The sequence below is a fragment of the Falco rusticolus genome, chromosome 11 (genome assembly GCF_015220075.1).
Source record: "Falco rusticolus isolate bFalRus1 chromosome 11, bFalRus1.pri, whole genome shotgun sequence".
Lineage (NCBI taxonomy): Eukaryota > Metazoa > Chordata > Aves > Falconiformes > Falconidae > Falco > Falco rusticolus.
Window position 1 is genome coordinate 34,884,497 of NC_051197.1, and position 6,000 is coordinate 34,890,496.

Genomic DNA, 6,000 nt, shown 5'->3' on the forward strand with positions numbered 1-6,000 from the left:
GTAGTATATTGTAAACGTATACAAAACCTTTACATGGTATTTGAGAGCTACACGCAATTATGTAAGCAACGCATGAACTTAACGTAAAATACTGCATTGACTGTAAAGCTAGAGTGGAAACCACTGTAAAATGGGAAACGGTGGATGCCCTTACAACGTGTTGGAAAGTGTGTGCACGTATGCACATGTTTTGTACAATAACGGACATATACATTTATAAAGTTTCTTATTTTGTATTTTTTGCGAATTGTAATGAAGTTGAAACTGAGCCCGGCCGACATAAGGAGGAAAGGCTTGTGTTTGTCTTTAATCTTTCTGCCGCACGGTTCAGACTCCTGTCTGATCTGCACATAGCAGAGCAAGGGGCTTGCCGTGCATTGCGTGCAGGCTCCTTGATTGTGGAGGGGAAAAAAAAAAAAATCTGGCTGGAATCCAGACAGGCGAGCGCAGTGCTCTGTTGATCATTGTGTCTAGCCTTCAGGTGTCTCAGCTCACAGTGGGCGGCGGTTGGGGGAGGGGGAGATAACAGGAGGGCAGACAAAGAATAAAATGGTGTATTTTAAAAAAAACCCCATATGTAAAAAAATCATGTCAAATCTCTTTTTTTAAAAAATGCTTCTTTTAACATTCCTTTCCCTGCAGTGGGAGCAAGCAAACATCTGTCCAGGAAGATTTATTTAAGCCATAATTAGTAGCGTCTGGAGTCTTTCAACAATTTCTCCTTATTGCATTTAATTATTTTTTTTTTAAAGAGAAGTCTGCTCATCTTTCACTTAGAAACTGTTTTCACTTCATGCTTTATTAGAGATCCAGCCCAGCCAGGACCGAGTCAGATTTCTATTGTCTTTGCTTTTTCCCTTCTGATTGTAGTTTTCAGAATCTAACTTTTTTTTTTTTTTGGGGGGGGGGGGGGCGGGGGGCATAAGTAGCAAGCAGGCGAGGGGGAAAGATCTTATTAAAGGTTTATGAACATGTGGCAGAGCGGGTGAGAAGAACAAAAATACAAACCGGTGCTTCTTGTTAGACAGTTATCCATTTGGGTTCAGTTTCTTTTCCGGAGAAGAAAAAGAGCTCTGCTTTGTCTGTTGCTTCTGTTTGAGAACTCTCATAAATCTTGCCCAGAAAGCAACTTGGGCTTAAAGAGATCTGGCCAGCAAAGCTCTGGGAAGCAATTGCAATGTCTCTTCCTATGGATATTCTCTTCTTTCTGCCCCCCTCATCCCCGCTGCCCCCTCCACCCCGACCTTCTGATGTTATGCTGCCAAGAGCCCCACACCCATCCCCACCCCACCAGGAATCTGTGTGAATGCAAGCTGCAATCTAAAGTTGCTTATCAAAAAGCCTCTCCTCGTGCTGCATCCAGATATTATACTAGTTCTGTTTTTTTCAGTCCAGCCATAACCCTTTTCTAACACTCCCCCCGTTGGTTCGCCTCTCCCCCTCCCCCCCCGTGGAAGGGGTGGGATGGGAACCTTGCTCGACTTCATTGTTCCAAATGTAAGAGCTATTTGCCCCAAAGTGTCTTCGTTGTCTTTCATAGCTAATTATAATAACTGTCAGATGTCTGGAAAGTCTGGGCTGCCCTTGCTGGCAGAGTTAAAGTTTGCCTTTATTTTTTCCCCCTGGGGACAGATCAGGCCTGATTAGAGACAGAGTACAAATATAAGTGAACAACATACGTGTGTAAGGCTTTTTGTCTTTGTTTTTCTTTATGAACAAAGCAGCATGCTGACTATGTCAGGACGCAGTGTGGCATGCAGTGTGCATGTAGGCACTGCCCTGGAGGATAACTCTTTCTTTTTTCTTTTTTTTTTTCTTTTCCTCTTTTATTTTTCTTTTATTGAAGCATGTAAGAAATACTTCTGAATTTGAATAACACTTTAGATACTTGTACTTCTCATAAGAAAAAGTAACCATCGATGTAGTGCATGTAGCATTTTGATAATTTTAAGAGATTTGCTTTTCTGGGTAAAAATAAAAATAAATAGACCCCGTACTCACAGTTTTGTGCTGTGCAGGTCGTTGTCTCCTTCTGCAGAGACAAGGAGAGTCGGAGGATGTCAGGGGTGCAGAATCCCGGTTTAATTCAGGAGAAATGTACAAATGTGCTTCCTGAAGTCGCCTGGAAGTCAGCCACTTGTGCTCAGACATCCCATTGCTGCTCTGCATGCTATACTATCTGCAGTTCTGAATTGAACTAAATACTGCCCATGTGAAAGCCAGGGGAAACACAGTCATGTGGGACACACAAATCCACTCTATTGGCTCCGAAGGCACAACTTCAGCATTCTTGCATTTCCACCATTGGTTAACAGTTCAAGCTGAAAGAGTCTAGGTCCTCCTAGCGAGTCCGTTTTCCCTTTATGTGTGGAAGAATGACTGTAGGATTTTACAGTGACAGGATTAGTTAAGAAAGGGACTGAAGTCATCCCTTTGACTGAAGCTGGTGGGTGGGGATTGGGAGCTGTGCTTTTCTCAAGTCGACGTTTTTCCTTTTTCTGCCTGCGTTCTGTGTGTCAGGAAATGCTTGCAGTTAACTTGGGCAGCACAGAGAAACTGAAATTACTTTCTTCAGGTTCAGGGGTAGGGACCTGACTTTTAGATTAACACAATGTTTATAGGCTGTACAATAATTTTTGTGGTAATAATGCTACTCTGGCTGGCTAAAGTGTGGTTATTTTCTTTTTTCTAGATTTCTTTTTAAGCCCAGAAAGGGCTATATCAGGATCATCTAACTTTTGCATCATATAAGCCAGAAAAATGAATCCATCAGTTCCCAAAGCACAGGCAAATAATTCAAGCAACAACAGAAAATAGATTTTACAGAGCTATTTGATCTCTGGGGATATTATGATATGGTCATAATATTTTGAAAGAAGCAACAAATTCCATAAGAACTATAATTGCTGATATTTGGTCGTTTTGAGAATAATGAAACTATAAAGATTAAATTGGAGAGAAGAAGATTGACTGTCCCCTATTTTGGTGTTCTGTCATTTGCCTGATTTAGTTATGCCAGCGTGAGCAGTAATTTGAAACGGTACTCAGTCATGTGTGACATACTTCTCCAATTAACCCTTATTAAAAAGACCTTTCCCAAATCCCACATGCATGTTTTCCTCGAGCCACAGAAAGCAGAGGTATGACAGATTTGCCAGGGTTTGTGTCAGCCCCCCCCTCTTGGCAGGTTTATTTCCTCTTCTGTGTTTCCAGGACTTTGTCTAGTGTCGCTCCAAATACCCAGAATGTGTGGCTCCTGTTAGTGGACTGTTGAACTTAGGGTCTAATTTAGCAGTTGAAGGGCTTAACTACACTTGGAAATTTACCAGAATTATTCTGGAATAGTAAATTCATTATATGCCTGTGGTGTATGCAAGGCCAAGCACCGAGACTGCACTGCTGGCAATTCAGCAGCTGATGACTGGCTCTGGGTGTCAGGATGTCATTTTGTTTCTACCAGTCAGGCTTGTTCAGGCCGCCTTAAAGCAATGCTCCTTCCTCTTTAGAGTTCACCCTCTTAAGCTATTTATAGACTTTTATCATCACCTCACTGACTGCCCTTGTCATCACTTAGTTGAACACCATATTCCAGGTGTATCTGCATAGGATATGGGAATGTTCCTCTGTAGTCTGTGACCTGGTATCACTGCAAGCAAATCAATATGTTTGCTCGATATGTGAGAGGGAAAATATATCTTAAAAATAGACATACACACCTGACAAGCAGGATTACAAAGAAGATTAATACACTATATGTTCTTCTCTGAGTTAAGAAGTCTTTGTAAGGCCTTCTTTGCTTGTAAGTGCGAAGAAGATACAAACGGGTTATTTTTCCTTAGAAAGCTCACTTAAAAATAATGTTTAGTAATAATATACAAAAGGTGGGGTGGTGGTGTTTGGGTTTTTAATCTTCGTGAAGAAATAATCCTCTGGTTTGGAAAAAATAAGGCTACAGCAGTAGCATCAAAACTTTCTCTCCTTCCTCCAAAAATGTTGTAGGCTCCACTGGCCTTTCCACATCTGGACTCCAGAACACTGAGGGGAGAGAACTGAAAACCCTGGGAGACTTTTTATTTTTTTTCACAGTGCTGGTGGTCTTCATAATTTTGGTTACTTTTTTGTTGTTGTTTAATTCAATTAAAGTGGGCAGAAATACTAATAAAAGAAACCTTACTCTAGAGAGTAGTAAAATCATTGGTTTTAAGACCAGTACATGGCCTTATCTTAAATACATCTTTTTCATGAATATCATTTTCTGGTTTTAAAATGCTGAAAGGCTGTTTAAAGAGAGGGAATAAGAATCTGAATTAATTTAGTATTGTTTAGCTCTTTCCTCAAACATATTGTGAGTGAATTTCAGGTAAATTTAGGGAATCTGGAGCAATGATTATTTAGCTGTGCTTCTTGAGCCATGAATCAAAGACTTAGGTGGTGCAAACAGACATTTTTGTGACTCAGTATTTCAGAGACCAAATTAATATTTAGTGTCACTGTTGTCTGCAGAAAGAGAAGTGCATCTTTACACATATTCCTGTATTTCAATGGACATCTTATTTTCCATACCATCTCCATTTACAAGAGATCAAAATGAAGACTTAGGCTAGGTCGTGTTCCCTGTCCTTGAATAATAAACCGCTTCTTTCTCCATTAGTGGTTACTAGAGAAGAATTCATAAATGTAAGAGACAATAAGAGCATCATAAAACTACTGAGATGTAGAAAATAACGTTGTTTTTGCAAATTCTGTCATTGTGATGATGCTTAAGGTGTGAAACAAAATGTTGCTGTACAAACAGGGCTATCAAGGGTTTGGAGACTGTACTGTTCCTGCTATGTGGTCCCCTGTGACTCCATCCATTGACAGAATAAGCTTCTAGTTTTGGTTTCAGGTTTTAGGGTATTTGGGGTTTTAGGCTTTTTTCCCTGACCTAGCAAAGACTGGTAAAGATGCTTAACTCCTGCCTAATGGAGGTCCTGTTCCTGTAAATTTTCACTGTCCCCTAGCCCAGAACTCTGGGAAAGAGAAGAGATGACTGAAATAAGTTAGAAATGGTAGTCACTAAAATAGCCCTTTGTTGTTCTTAGGAGTTTTTAGAGAGCTGTTAGTTTGATGGGGAAGAAGTAGGATGACCTTGATTCTCTTGTAACAACCTTACAAAACAGCTAGTGATTTTTTTTCTTGTAATTCTAAGCTCAATGACTATTTGTGGGGGAGGAGGAGATTTGTCCCTTGGCTTCTTTTTAGCAATGCACGCTACATATAGAAAGGCAAAAATCAAAAAGATAAATCTCTTTCAGAAACTCATAGAATAAAGGCACGCAGTTTGCGTGTTGATGTGTTGTATTATATAAAAGGATAATTATGAAAACATTTTAACTGTTTCCTTAGAAAATCAAATGCAATCCGATTGTCTGTATGATGTAGATTTCATCTTGCACAGCAGTTTTAAGCCTTTCCATTTTAATTTCTGTGGAAAATAATTGACCTTTACTGTATAGATTGTGTATTTGCTTGCAACTTTGCCAGAGAATTCTTGCTGTTCTATACACCTTTGCTTTTTATAATTCAGCAGTAGGTGGTATCTGCTAAAGTTTAAATCTTACATTAGTCACTCTTAGTAAAATCCCTTGATGTTGGTAATGCATAAGTAAAGAAATCAGTCAGGAAACCCAGGAGATACCGGAGAAGCTGGAAAAAGGCAGGGAAGAAGCAAAGCTTTGAGAGCAGGCAAGTGGACAAAGGGCACCCAAAACCCATTTCAGAGAAGGATTGCCAGAGCCTGGAAACAGGCACATCACTGGCAGTGTCTGCGTACGTTCTGGAAATGGTTTTATTACCCTAGTTAAGAACAGCCCTAGAGCTAACACAAGGAGCTTTTCAAATGCATCTGGTACAGAAAGGTTGAGAGGGAAGGTGTGTTCTCATCTCCTGCTCTAGGAGGGGTGAAGCTAGTGGAAATGCTGCCTGAGCAAGTTGTCTGTGCTGTACGTGAACCAGCTG

General features: G+C 40.3%; 1 long non-coding RNA gene across 11 annotated transcripts in view; it reads right to left on the reverse strand.

Annotated features, from left to right (window-relative positions):
- Positions 1 to 2,377, reverse strand: part of LOC119155393 — a 64,464-nt gene extending 62,087 nt beyond the window's left edge. For all 11 annotated transcript variants that reach the window (XR_005106714.1, XR_005106713.1, XR_005106712.1 and 8 more), the window contains exon 1: positions 2,002 to 2,377. This is a non-coding gene — a long non-coding RNA (uncharacterized LOC119155393). The remainder of the gene's footprint in view (positions 1 to 2,001) is intronic.
- Positions 2,378 to 6,000: the final 3,623 nt, after the last annotated feature.